Below are 15,490 nucleotides of genomic sequence, written 5' to 3'. Positions count from 1 at the left end.
CCCGTGGTTTTGCTGAGCTGGACACACTCACTCACACACACACACACACACACACACACACACACACACACAGCCCCTGCACACGCAGGTTATTTTTGCTTATATGCACCCACCGGTCTCTTCCTACCCCCTTACGCGAATCCCTATTTCACACACACACACACACACACACTCTCAGCCCCGGCACACTCCTTGTCTTTGCTTATATGCACCCACAAATCTCTCCCTACCCCCTTACACGAATCCCTGTTTGACACACACACACACTCAGCCCCTGCACACGCAGGTTGTTTTTGCTTATATGCACCCACAGATCTCTCCCTACCCCCCTACGCGAATCCCTATTTGACACATACACACACTCAGCCCCTGCACACACTCCATGTTTTTGCTTATATGCACCCACAGATCTGTCCCTACCCCCTTACACTTTTCCCTATTTGACACAAACACACACACACACACTCAGCCCCTGCATACGCACGTTGTTTTTCCTTATATGTACCCACAGATCTCTCCCTACCCCCCTGCACGAATTCCTATTTGACACACACACACACACACACACTCAGCCCCTGCACACACATGTTGTTTTTGCTTCTATGCACCCACAGATCTCTCCCTTCCCCCTTACACGAATCCCTATTTGACACAAACACACACACACTCAGCCCCTGCACACGCACGTTGTTTTTCCTTATATGTACCCACCGATCTCTCCCTACCCCCTTACACGAATCCCTATTTGACACACACAAACAGCCCCTGCACACACACGTTGTTTTTGCTTATATGCACGCACAGATCTCTCCCTGCCCCCCTACACGAATCCTTGTTTGTTACACACATACACACACACACACACACACAAATATCCCTCTACCCCCATACACATAACCCTCTTTGACACACACTCTCTGTCCCTCTCTCTGCCCCTGCAAACGCAACTTCTTTTTGCTTATATGCGCACAGATATCTCTCTACCCCCATTCACGAATCCCTATTTGACACATACCACACACACACACACACACACACACACAGCCCCTGCACACGCACCTTGTTTTAACTTATATGCACACACAGCCATCTCCCTAACCCCATACCCAAATCCCTGTTTGACACATACACACACCAGTATCCCGCTACCCCCATACACGAATCCCTATTTGACACACTCTGCCCCTCCACACACACACCTTGTCTTTGCATGTATGCACACTCCAGTTTCTCCCTACCCCCTTGCTCAAATCCCTGTTTGACACATAGACACACAAGTATCCCCCTACCCCCATACACGAATCCCTATTTGACACACTCTGCCCCTCCACACACACCTTGTCTTTGCATGTATGCACACTCCAAACTCTCCCTACCACCATGCTCAAAACCCTGTTGCACGCACACACACACACACACACACACACACACACACAAAAATATCCCTCTACCCCCCTACACAAAACCCTGTTTGACAGATGCATACAGGCACACACATATAGCCACATATCCATCCACCTTCACACCCAACCTCACTGCCCTGCCCTCTCCCCTTTTGGCGTGTTTTTACACAGACATGTGTGTACCCCATACCTGTATTTGCCCACATGCATCCACGAACACATCCAGCCTTACCCCCTCCGGGCACACAAAGTCTCTCTTTGCGTCTATTTACACACAGCCATCTCTCTACCCACCCGTAAGCATCCTTTCCTTCCCCCCAATTCACACACCTATATTAGTATTTACCCACCCTTGCATCTGCCATGCCCGGTGGTTTTGGGGTAAGCACAGTTTTGGGCGAGGGTCTCGTGGGGATCACGATGGCGAGGGGGACAGGGAGGAGCAGAAAGTGAAGGCGTGTGGGAAAGGGAAACAATGTGTGCCATTGTGGCCCCGGGAGGAAGGCTGCGTGGCCGGCGAGGTGGAGTAACCCATCCCCGGAGCGCTTAGTCCAGTGCTCTGCACATAATAAACGCTCAGCAGATACCGTTGAGTGATTGATTTAGGGATAGAAATGTTCTTAGTCACATTTATTGAGCGCTTACCATATGCGGAGCACTGGACTAAACGCTTGGGAGAGGGCAGGATACATCAGACGCATTCCCTGCCCACAACGTGTTGCCAAGCTGCGGCTGCTTTTGTGTCGCGATGACCGGTGTCACCAGAATCGCTTTGGGGAGGTGGGCTGGGGTCTGTGGCCGCCCCCCTCAAAACCCGGTATTTCTGGAGAAGGAGTGTTTGGGGGTGGACGTGATGAAACCAAATGAACCCCGGACTGGTTGTGAGCGAACAAACATCCCAGCACGAACAATGGCCTAAGGAATTGGATCAGTAAATAAAAGGGTGACCCTGGAAAATGCCCATCGTATTTATATACCACGGCCGGATGAACCATTTCTTTATAGCCACAGAGGTCAAATGCACTGCGGTTGTTGGCCCGAGTCGGCTTCATTGTCCGACCGGGGAGGGGGAGAGGTTTGTTGGACGGGGGATGTGTGTTTTGCTGTGTTTGTGCTTGTGTATACGTAAGCTGTCACCTGTGCGCCCTGTCTTCGCTGAATATGCAGTGGATTGATTATTCTGGACTTAGCTAATCAGGGGCAGGGCGAAGCTGATGTTGGTGTCGTGAATTTTATGTGCACATCATCTGGTATTTTTAAGTACGCGTAAATATTTTGCTAAAGATAAATTACGTCAGCAAAATGATATTCTGCAGAGGCCTAGTGTGCAATGAGGATAAATAGAGCTGCCCCAAAGTTTGAGTAGCCCTTTTTCTCATGACCTTTAAAAATTTCCATTTTCTCTTTTGTTTGGTTAACATTATCTCTGTTCCTCTGGTGTTAGTCCTTTATTTAACTGAACCTTGGATGCTTCTATTTAAAACAGAAGAAAGGAAGGGTGGAGGGGTGGGGGGGAAGAGCTCTCTGCTCTTTCTATCTCTTTCTACTTGCAGTGAAAGGTTATTTGATCTTGTGGGCCTTCCAGAATCTTCCACACTGAAAAATTCTCCTTTTCTGGTATCCCCTCGGAGTCTGTCACTTGGTGTTTTAGCCTGTCTCGTGATCTAGCTAGGTGACTTGTGATAGATTGGGAAATAATGCATTTTTGCTCGTGCCAAAGAGGGAGGTCTTTTGCAGCAGCTCTTATAGCCCTAGGGAGGGAGGAGTTTATCCTGCCAGCCATAAGTGACGTGAAAAACCGGGCATGTTCTCCCTGTCTCGTGTACGGGGAAAATTCGGACGTTCGTAAGCATCGGGAGCAGGGTCCTGACTCTACCTGACATCAGAGAAGCAGCGTGGCCCAGTGGGCCGAGCGCAGCTTGGGAGCCAGTAGGACCTGGGCTCTAATGATAATGATGGCATTTATTAAGCGCTTACTATGTGCAAAGCACTGTGCCGACCCTGCCGCTGGTCAGCTGGGTGACTTTGGGAAATTCACTTCACTTCTGTGGGCCTCAGTTCCCTCATTTGTAAAATGGGGATTAAGACTGTCAGCCCCATGTGGGACAGGGACTGTGTCCAATCTGATTAGTTTGTATCCACCCCAGCGCTTAGTATAGTGCCTGGCGCATAGTCTGTCAGCCCCATGTGGGACAGGGACTGTGTCCAATCTGATTAGTTTGTATCTACCCCAGTGCTTAGTATAGTGCCTGGCGCATAGTAAGGGCCTAAATGCCATAAAAAAAATCACTTGGATCTGTGACCCTTGGGCATTTTGGTAATTATAATAATGATGGCATTTGTTAAGCGCTTACTATGTGCGAAGCACTGTTCTAAGCACTGGGGAGGATACAAGGTGATCAGGTTGTCCCACGGGGGGCTCACAGTCTTCATCCCCATTTTACAGATGAGGGACCTGAGGCACAGAGAAGTGAAGTGACTTGCCCAAAGTCACACAGCTGACAATTGGCGGATCCGGGATTCGAACCCATGACTTCTGACCCCCAAGCCCGTGCTCTTTCCATTGAGCCACCCTGCTTTGATAGTTGCCCCTCCCTCAACCCCACGTCACTTTTATACATACCTTTAAATTATGTATTGTAAATTACTCATTTATATTAAGGTCTTCCTCCCCCTCTAGACTGTATGCTCACTGTGGGTAGGGATTGTGCCTTCCAACTCTGTTAGATTGTACTTTCCCAAGCATGTAGTTCACTGCAACATGGCATAGTGGCTAGCTAGAACGCGAGCCCGGGGGTTAGAAAGTCGTGGGTTCTAATCCTGACTCCGCCAGGCGTCTGCTGTGTGACCTTGGGCAAGTCACTTCACTTCTGTGCTTCAGTTACCTCATCTGTAAAATGGGGATCGAGGCTGTGAGCCCCACATGGGACAGGGATTGTGTCCAACCCGAGTTGCTTGTATCCACTCCAGTGCTTACTACAGTGCCTGGCACATAGTAAGCACTTAACAGGTATCACAATTGCTATTTTTATTATTGATCTGAATATAGTAGGTGCTCCATAAATTCCATTGATTGATGCCGGTTCTGTTGGATTGTACCCTCCCAAGTGCTTAGTCCATTGCTCTGCACATAAGTAAGCACTCAGTAAACACCATTGGTGGATTTATTGATCACCCAAACTTCCAGCTCTTCTGACGGCATGTCGTTGGATGGTTTTAGAATAGGTTGCCATTTGGGCCATTGGCAAACAATAAATAGGGGCTTAGGTGGCTAGTAGGGGCTTCTCTGAGCAGCCAAAACCTAACTCCATGTGACCAAGCCAAGCTGGAACCCAGGGCCAAGGCTTCTGTTGAATTAACCCCAAAATTCATTCATTTAATCATATTTATTGAGCACATACTGTGTGCAGAGCGCTGTGTGAAATGCTTGATAACAACTGTGGTATTTAATAATAATAATAATTAATAATGGCATTTGTTAAGTTTTGTGCCAAGCACTGTTCTAAGCACTAGGGTAGATACAGGGTAATCAGGTTGTCCCACGTGGAGCTCACAGTCTTAATCCCCCTTTTACAGAGGAGGTAACTGAGGCACAGAGAAGTTGTGACTTGCCCAAAGTGACACAGCTGACAAGTGGCAGAGGTGGGATTAGAACCCATGACTTCTGACTCTCAAGCCCGTGCTCTTTCCACTAAGCCACGCTGCTTATGTGCCAGGCACTGTACTAAGCGCTGGGGTGGATACAAGCAGATTGGGTTAGACACAGTCCCTGTCCCACTTGGGGTTCACCGTCTCAATCCTCATTTTACAGATGAGGTAACTGAGGCCCAGAGAAGCGAAGCGACTCGCCCAAGGTCACACCCAGCAGACGAGTGGCAGAGCCCCGCGGGATTAGAACCCGTGACCTTCTAACTCCAAGGCCTGTGCTCTATCAATTATGCCAAGCCCATCAAGGGGGGGCCACTGTTACTTTTCGGAGGAGACCCAGGTTGCCAGGAGAGCCCAGCATCCGCAACCGGATGGCAAAATCCGGCACCTGCGAGAGAACTTGCAGCCGGAAGCCATTTTTGCCCTTTTTTGTTTTCTTTCCGGATCGACCGTGCCCACCGAGACAGAACAGCTGCAGGATCTGCGACGGGAGGGTGGTGCTGGGTGTCCTGGAGTTTCAGGAAACGCAGACCTGCAGCTAAAATGATTTCAAACGCCCCGGTACGCACACCAACGCACGGGCAGGAAAGGAGGAAAGATATACGTAACGATTCCGGCAGCAAAAAAACGCCTCCTCGGGCCAAGCTGACATACACCAAGTCACTGGGTGACAAAGAAAAACAGCCCGCGTCTTTGAAGCAGCCCTTGAGCCCGGCTGGGGAAGAAAGTTAGAGCTATAGAAACCTGGCTGTCACTTTCACCTTCTATTCTCCCTTCACTCTCTCTTGTTTGGTTCTGGGAGATTAGCCAGGCCAGTGAAAAGGTATTTGGTTAAATTCGGAGCATTGGCTCTCTTGGAAAATCCATGGCCTTCACAGTTCGTTCTGTATTTTATTCGTTTCCTGCCCTGGGGAGAATCAGTGCCAGTGAGGATAATAATAATAATAGTAATAATAATGAGGATGGTAATTGTTTAGTCAAGTGCTTAGTACAGTGCTCTGCACACAGTAAGCACTCAATAAGTACGATTGAATGAATTTAGTAAGCGCTTACTGTGTGCCAAGCACTATTCTAAGCACTGGAGTGGATACAAGGCAATCAGGTTGTCCCACGTAGGGCTCACAGTCTTAATCCCCATTTTACAGATGAGGCCACTGAGGCACAGAGAAAATAAGTGACCTGCCTAAGGTCACACAGCAGACAAGTGGCGGGGGCGGGATTAGAACCCAGTCCTCTGGCTCCCGAGCCCGTGCTCTTTCCACAAAGCCACGCTGCTTCTGATGTGGTCAGCAGGCCACCGTAGCCTGTCCCAACCAGCGGCTTTAATTCATTCGGTCGTATTTATTGAGCGCTTACTGTGTGCAAATTTGGGAGAGGTCAGTATAACAAATAGACATGTTCTCTGCCCACAGTGCGCTTACAGTCTAGACGGGGAGACAGACATGAATAGAAATAAAAAAATGACAGATGTGGACATAAGCGGTGTAGGGCTGGGAGGGGGGAATGGAAAAAGGGAGCAAGTCAAGGCGACGCAGAAGGGAGTGGGAAAAGAGGAAAGGGAGGCAATACAACTATAAACCAACACAGTCCCTGCCCATAGTGAGCTCACCACTCAGGAGATGACTGTGGTCAGAAGAAATTCCCATTTTCCCCCAAGACACACTTCCTGGCCCTACCTCATCAACCAAAGGAAACCTAAAATCTGAGGGGGATCATACCTGATTCTGCGACATGATTTATGCCATTGATTTGTTGAGTTCTTACGCTTGGGAGACGACAGCGGGGCTAGTACACTCCATCCCTGGCTTCAAGGAGTTTACAGCTTGGCCGGGAGAGACGTCCTAAAATTAACTGCGGGTAGAGAAGCAGCATGGCCTAATGGATAGAGCGCGGGCCTGGGAATCATTCATTCATTCACTCGTATTTATTGAGCACCTCCCGTGTGTAGAGCACTGTACTAAGCGCTTGGAAAGTACAAATCGGCAACAGATAGAGACGGTCCCTACCCAACACCGGGCTCACGGTCTAGAAGCGGGAGACAGACAACAAAACAAGTAGGCAGGTGTCAATACAAGAGGAACAGTGTGGGTCAGTGGAAAGAGCGCGGTCTTGGGAGTCAGAGGTCATGGGTTCTAATCCCGGCTCCGCCACTTATCAGCTGTGTGACTTTGGGCAAGTCACTTAACTTCTCTGTGCCTCAGTTACCTCATCTGGAAAGTGGGGATTAAGACTGTGAGCCCCATGTGGGACAACCTGATTGCCTTGTATTTCCCCCAGCGCTTAGAACTGAGCTTGGCACATAGTAAGCGCTTAACAAATATGAAAATTATTATTATTATTAATACATCAGAATAGATAAATAGAATCAGAAGGAACTGGGTAATCCCGGCTCCGCCACTTGTCTGCTGGGCGACCCGGCTCTGCCACTTGTCTGTTGGGTGACCTGGGGAAAGTCACTTCAGTTCTCTGCGCCTCAGGTACCTCATCTGTAAAGTGGGGAAGCAGCATGGCTCAGTGGAAAGAGCACGCACTTGGGAGTCAGAGGTCATGGGTTCAAATCCCGGCTCCTCCGATTGTCAGCTGTGTGACTTTCACTTCAGTTCTCTGCACCTCAGTTACCTCATCTGTAAAATGGGGATTTAGACTGAGCGCCCCACGTGGGACAACCAGATCACTTTGTGTCCTCCTCAGTGCTTAGAACAGTGCTTTGCACATCGGAAGCACTTAACAAATGCCATCATCATTATTATTATTATTATTCTCTGGACTTCAGTTACCTCACCTGTAGCGTGGGGGATTGAGACTGTGAGCACCATGTGGGACAGGGACCATGTCAGACCTGATTTCCTTGTATCTGCCCTAGTGTTTAGAAGAGTTCTCGGCAATAGTAAGTGCTTAACAAATATTATAATTATCAATATTATTATTATTAGGGGAAGGCAACAGTATTTAAAGATGTGCAAAAATGGTATGGGTGAGGGAGAGAGTAAGCATCCAAGTGCTTGGGTGATGTTCAAATGCTGAGTGGTTCTGGGGGTTGGAAGTAGGATGGGGAGGTGAGAGATTACCCATGGTGGATGGAGCTGAGGGTTCACTAAGGGTGTTACTGTCTGGTGGAATCATAGAGGGGGGTCAAGAGGGGATTTTTAGTGCACTTAAAATCCGAGGTCAACATCTTGTGCAATTTACGCCACTCCCTCCTCCCCGTCCCCTCCCCCGAGAATGAAAAGGCCGCCCCGGCGGTCCGGCACATTGAGTTCAGAGTTCACTGTCAGGCATTGAGTCCTCCGTGCCCAGAACTGGAAATCAGACCTCCAGGTGAGGTAAGGCTCCTAGACATAAATGAAGCAAGGGGCTGGTTTAGTTTCCAAGCTGACAAAAGGGCAGGCTTGTGTCTTTGCTCTTCCAGCAGCTCAGAGATCACCCAGACAATGGGCCAGTACAGCAACAAGGAAACAGGGAGATGAGGGCGTCCAGCTAATTAATAATGATAATAATAATAATAATTAGTAGCAGTTATGGTAGTTTGTAAAGGCTTACTGTGTGCCAAGCACTGTTCCAAGTGCTGGGGTAGATACATGTTAATCAGATTGTCACAGTCCCTGTCCCACACTAGGGCTAACCATCTTTATCCCCATTTTATAGGTGAGTTAACTGAGGCATAGGGAAGTGATGAGACTTGTCCAAGGTCACACAGCAGACACATGGCAGAGCCTTGATTAGAACCCAGGTCCTTCTGACTCCTAGGCCCGTGGTTTATCCACGAAGCCACGCTACGTCCTGCAATCCCAGAGCTTGACAAATTTCTTTTCCTTTTCTTCCACTCCCCTCTGCGTCCCCCTGACTTGCTCCCTTTATTCATCCCCCCCTTCCAGCCCCACAGAATTTAGGTCCATATCTGTAATTTGTTTATTTCTATTAATGTCTGTCTCTCCCTCTAGACTGTAAGCTCATTGTGGGCAGGGAACGTGTCTGTTATAGTGTTCTGTTGGACTCTCCTAAGCGTGTCGTACAGTGCTCTGCACACAGTGAGCGCTCAATAAATGCTATTGACTGACTGACTGGCAATTATAGAGCACAGGGTCTCCAATCCCCGGCTGCCTTCCTTTATCCCCATCACCTCCCGTCAAAGGAGACCCGAGCCAACCTAGCTGCCGATTCACGCTGCTTGACGTTCGTCTGTGGGTCATAAACTGCTTCGCTCTGTCTAGGCACACAGTGCACAGTGAGCAGAGCACTGTCATCTGGGGAAGGAGAGCAATCAGCTGTATGTCACAGCCCTTTGGGATTACATTCTGGGACTGAAAGCGATCTCTATTCCTACCTGATTCATTCGTTCATTCGGTCACATTTATTGAGCACTTACTACGTGCAGCGCACTGTACTAAGCACTTGGGAGAGGACAGTAGAACAATAAGCACACTCATGCACGTACACCCACACCCTTGCACACAAAAACACACACACACATGCACGCTCACACAGACAGACCCACACACACACGTGCTGAGCTCCAACGCATAATTTGATCTTGCTTCCTGCATCTGGTTCATTAAATTCGATTGCCGTTCTCAAATTATCGTTGAATGGGTTTGGATGAATTTGGCCCTCTGCCCGTATCATCTCGTCGGAATACTCCTGAGATCTGTTAAGGTGGAGGGGATCCCCCCCTTCCCTGACCTTGCTCTGCCAAGGGGTAATGACCCCCAGGATCTTCGGGACGCTGCCCTGTCTATCTCCTTCAGGACCTTGGTCAAGTCACTTCACTTCTCTGGGCCTCAGTTCCCTCACCTGGGAAATGGGGATTGAGACACTGAGCCCCATGTGGGACAGGGACTGTGTCCAACTCAATTTCCTGCATCCTCCCCAGCACTTAGTACAGTGCTTGGCACATTGCATTTGTAATAATAATAATAATAATAATAATAATAATAATAATAATAATGGGCCCATAAGAAACTGCAGATACTTTGGTGGCTCCGTGTGTAGTAACTAGGTGGCTGATGACCCATTTAAAAATCCAACAGTCTGTTTTGGACTGTTGGGACCTTCATTTCATTGTAAACTCTTTGAGGGTAGGGACTGGGTCTTTTTCCTTTATTGAACACTCCCAAGCATTCGGTATTGCGCTTGAGAAGTCCAACAGAAGTCACTCAGCCCATCCGTCAATGCGCGCTCTTTATTAAGGGTGTTTTGTGTGCTCTATCAGCAGGAGAGTTAATGGTCATAATCCCTGATTTCAAGGAGTTTACAGTCTAGCGGGAGAGGCGACGCTAACATTAAATACAGTTAGGAAGAGGCGATAGAGTTTAAAAATATGTACGTAAGTGCTATGAGGTTAGGGGTAGGGAATGTCTGTATCTGTTGCCGAATTTTACTTTCCAAATGTTTAGTACACAGTAAGCACTCAGTAGCATGGCTCAGTGGAAAGAGCCCGGGCTTTGGAGTCAGAGGTCATGGGTTCAAATCAAATCTCTTTTTACCCATGCTGCTTCTCTTGAGTGGCTAAATCATGGTCCTGGGAGTCAGAAGGTCATGGATTTTAATCCTAGCTCCACCATGGCCCTGCTGTATGACCTTGGGTAAGTCACTTCACTTCTATGCTTCAGTTCCCTCATCTGTAAAATGGGGATTGAGACTGTGAGCCCCACATGGGACAGGAACTGTGTCCAACCCGATTGGCTTGTCTCCACCCCCAGCGCTTAGTACGGTGCCTGGCCCTTAGTAAGCACTTAACGAATACCACAATTATTCTTCTCTGTTTTTACCCATTAGCCCGGCTGAATAGTCCAACCAAATAGAGACAACCTCGAAGTGAAAATTTTCCATTATCCTTCCTTCCCAGCTCTCTCTTCTCGTCCTCAGTGACACAGTAACCGTCCAGGGAACACCCAGCCCACCTGTGCAGACGGGAGATAATTATCTCATCTTAGTCCTTCATTTCCTCCCTGCCTCGGCTCTCACAGGAAGCGTGATTCTGCCAAGTGTGACGTTGCTAAGGGCCGGCCAAGGGGCGGGAGGGGAAGAGCGGTAGGGGAAGACCAAATCGTGGCCTTTGTTTTTACTGACAATTAACAGATGATCCATGACGCCGACAGGCTTTCAGGCAGAAACTCGGCTCCACTCTCACTTCACTCTCCCGTCTCTCTCTCTCTCCAGTGTATGTCTCTGAATGATGAACAGTTTAATTATCCCCTGGCCTCTTGGGCAATTAAGTTAAGGCGAAGGGGGTGGTTGGCGTGAGGCTTAAGAAGGGGTAAGCAGAGATGAAAACTATCAAGTAACCGCATGAGCGATGGGTGAGCCTTCGAGGAATTACAGGCTCGCCGGGCTTATCGCTCATAGCAGGTTTTTCTGCCAGGTCTGTTTCACTTGCGCTCAATTCCAATCCAGACTTCAAACTGAGATCCCCCCCGCCACACACACGCACACACCCGGGACCCTTTTTAATTTCTGCCTTAACCCACTCAGGTCGAACCCATTTGTTCAGTCCTCAAGTTTGCTCACGCGGGCTCTGATCCTAGTTGGCTTGTCTCAGGTTTTGTCATCTCTGGATGTCAGTACGGGGCGAGGTGACCCGTGTAAGAGAGAGATTTCTCAGCACAGTTACCTGGAATTGAAGATCGATTCTTTTTTTCGATTTCCGAGTTGATTTTATTTTTCAAACCATTGGCATCCCTGCCACCCACCAGCCCTCGCCCAGCATCAGTTTTGGAAAGGCTTCTTGAACGATTCGTTTTTGAAAGAATGTGGCCGGAAAATGTAATGAGCGTGGCTGCTGCAAGCGACAGATTAATCCTTGCTCAGGAGCTAGGAATTAACCGATCCCCTCTTAATTCTGCAGAGGCCAAAAGAGGAAATCGCTAATTAAGGGGCTAGATAGCAGATCTCTGATGTGCCCTCTAAGCTGTGAGCTCATTTTGGGAAGGGAATGTGTCTTTTTATTGTTATATGGTAGTTCCCCAAGCGCTTAGTGCCGTGCGTTGCTCACAGTAAGCGCTCAGTAAATACGATCAAATGAATGAATAAGCAGTGGCTATAATCATAGCATTTATATAGCCCGTACTGTGTGCAAAGCACCATACTAAGCTCTGTGGAAAAAACAACAACAAATCGATGAGATGTGGATGGATCACAGGGAAAGACGATGACAGAATGACCTAACTAGAGAAATCTGCCCCATTAATGCCTGTTATCTGGGCTTAAGATGAAGCTTAATCTTCCCCGTGGTCAGCGGGAGAGGTCTGGGGCCCGTATTCTAAAGTGGAAAGGATTACCAGCCTAGGTTGTCCAAGCCAATGAATAATTGATTAAAAACATACGGCAGCGGGTAATTCTCGGGGTCTGGCTGCCGGCAGATCCTCGACCAGGGCCCACGTGATGTATGAGACAACGCTCGGTGAAATGCGATCGTAAATCTGGGGCCTAAAGAGCCGCTCGCTGCTTCGGAAGGCCGGGGCCGCTACGACCTCAAGATTGGTGCATTGTCGGTCAAAATAACAGCCACGGGAATGGCTGTGAAAACCATCTAGGCCCTCGTCGTAAAAACGCAGGCGGCCCCGCCTGCTACGGGGAGAGGCGAGATAAACTCGACCGCAGCTGTATCAAGGGGAAGCAGATTTGGATCGGGGACCTTCTCTTGCTGTGGTTGTTTGAGACGCTGATTTATAGCCGGGCGGACGAAGGTTGCCGCTTGACCATTTTTTTTTAATGGCATTTATTAAGCCCCTACTATGTGCAAAGCACTGTTCTAAGCCCTCTCATCAAGTCCAGCCGAACGCGTTACCACTCCGTCCGGTGGACGGAAACCGGAGAAGGCCCCGGATTTATGACAAGGAAGCCCTGTGATTGACGGTTCTGACTGGTGGCGATTAGGCCCTGGAGCGTTGCGGTGGAGAAAGAACTTGGCCGAAGTGGTGTTTCAGGTGGATACGTTAAGCGCATGGTGGAGAAAGGTCCAAAATAGAGAAGGCCCTTATCAATGGTGAACACCTTCCCTTTCAATTTGCATGGAGTGGAAATTAAAATGTAATTTTTTAAATTTGGGCTGGGTAAAATACCTTTGCCTAGGTGGCAAAGTCAGTTAAAATTCAATCAGGGCGTCCTCCTTGGCTAAATTTCTGATGTCCAATTGGATTCCAGTTCCTGGGGCCAGATTTGGGTGTCGATTTCGCAAATGACAAACCGGGGTAATAATTCCCGGTGCCATTTGAAGACTCCATTGACTTTCGAAATAAGGATTCTGTTTTGAGGGCTTCCAGAAGGACCATTCCTGGTTCGGTGTTGGCCTTTTCAAGAAGGTTGTCCCAGATCTTCCATTTGAGAGGCCCGCCAGGGCGTAGTCCTGGCTCGCATAAGACGTCTCAGACTTCATTTGGTGTTTTATGAAATGAATGGCAGGACTCCCTGTTCATAGAACAGAAGGTCTGATTTCAAGCGGAACGAAAGATAATGGGCCCATTCCAAGAACCCAATGTCACTATGGAAGGTTCTGGAAAAAACAGACAGGACAGAACCCGGAAATAGGTCAGAGAGAATAAACAGTCTAATCAGGCAGCAGCTAATTGCTGGGAGTCTGATCTGATTATCTAGTGCTTAGAACAGTGCTAGGCACGTAGTAAGCGCTTAAGAAATACCGCTTATTATCACTGTTATTATTATTATTAGAGAGACTATTCCAGTGTTTCTCAATCTAGAGTTGCGGGGGAAAATTTGTGGGAGAACAAGGCCTTATCACTGTCATCATCTCTTTTTCCTTTCCTCTTTCTCTCCTTCCTCTCTTCCTCCTTTCCTGCCTCTGTTTCTCTGTCAATCAGTCAGTGGTATTGAGTGCTTACTGGGTGCAGAGCACCGTACTAACAGCAATTGGGAGAGAACAGTATAACATACTTGGAGGACATATTCCCTGCCCACAAGGAGCTTACAGTCTAGGGGGAATTTCTACCTCTTCCTCTTTTCTCTAAGCAGCGTGGCGTAGTGGATAGAGCCTGGGAGTCAGAAGGACCTGGGTTCTAATCCTGGGCCGGCCACATGTCTGCTTTGTGACCTTGGGCAAGTGGCTTCACTTCTGTGGGCCTCAGATACCCCACCTGTGAAGTGGGGATTAAGAGTGTGAGCCCCATGTGGGGCAGGGACTGTGTCCAACTTGAGTCACTTGTCTTTACACAAATGCTTAGAACAACGCTTGGCGCATAGCAAGTGTTTAACAAGTACCATAATTATTAATTATTATTATAAGAGTGTGAGCCCCATGTGGAACAGGGGCTGTGTCTAACCTGATTAACTTGTATCTATCCTGGTGCTTAGAACAGTGCTTGGTACATAGTAAGTGCTGAACTAGTACCATAATTACTATTATTATTCCAGCCTCCCTCTTCTTCTCTCCCTCTTCTTCTCTCTCTCTCTCTCTTCATCTCTCCCTCATCTCCCAGAGTGGTGTGGTTAGCAGTCAGCTCCTCTGGACTACTCTTGGATTGAGAGTTGAGGAGTAGGGGCAGCTTGGGGTTTGGGGGTCCTTAGGATAGTCCCCGAATAAACAATTGGAGAACCCCTGGCCCCAAGAAAACCAGGCCTTGAAAAGGGCTCAAAGAAATGACTGTAAGAAAATTGTCCCAACTGTGGGAAAAAACACTGGATATTTTGGCCCTCGGTCTTGGGGAATTTCAGCCGTTTCACTTCCTCAGACCAGTCGTGGCGAGCGATCTCGCTTGGATTGCAGGATCTGCCCTTCAGATGATCCCAGAGGACTGGCTTCCTCTCCCAGACCCAAGGTCAAACATCCAGGCTCCGCCACTGGGCTAAGAGTATGGTGGGAAAGATTACATGGTAGTTGTAAAACCACCACAGTGGTCAAGCGAATGTGTGAATAGCCAAGAGGAAGGAAAAAGCGATGTTCAGACATCACCACAGTCTTTCCCTGTGACCACAGTGTCTTTGGGATAGGTCCGTGGGGCGGCAGGGTTGGACCGAGAGGCGATTGGAAATGAAAAATATGATTTTCCAAAGAGGAGCTGCTTCTCGGTTCCCCTCTGGGAAGAGAACGTTGATTTTACCCAAGTGAAATAGTCAGCTACCAGTCAGTCAATCATATTTATTGAGCGCTTCAGCGCTTAGTACAATACCTGACACATAGTAAGTACTTAACAAATATTGTAGTTCTTATTATGATTAGAGAAGCAGCATGGCTTAGTGGAAAGAGTACGGGCTTGGGGGTCAGAGGACATGGGTTTTAATTCCAACTCTGTCCCGTGTCTGCTGTGTCACCTTGGGCAAGTCACTTAACTTCTCTGTGCCTAAGTTACCTCATCTGTAAAATGGGGATTGAAAGTGTGATTCCGCACGTGGGACAACCTGATTACCCTGTATCTACCTCAGTGCTTAGAATAGTGCTTGGCTCATAGTAAGCGCTTAACAAATGCCAATATCATTGAGAAGCAGCA

The 15,490-nt window shown here is 48.4% G+C and overlaps 1 protein-coding gene across 6 annotated transcripts in view; it reads left to right on the top strand.

Moving 5' to 3' along the window:
- RAI2 (retinoic acid induced 2) overlaps nt 1-15,490 on the top strand; it is a 167,613-nt gene that overhangs the window by 94,429 nt on the left and 57,694 nt on the right. The window lies entirely within an intron of this gene.

The sequence above is a fragment of the Tachyglossus aculeatus genome, chromosome 15 (genome assembly GCF_015852505.1).
Source record: "Tachyglossus aculeatus isolate mTacAcu1 chromosome 15, mTacAcu1.pri, whole genome shotgun sequence".
Lineage (NCBI taxonomy): Eukaryota > Metazoa > Chordata > Mammalia > Monotremata > Tachyglossidae > Tachyglossus > Tachyglossus aculeatus.
Note: the sequence above shows the minus strand (reverse complement) of the source record. Positions and strands in the feature narration are given on the sequence as shown.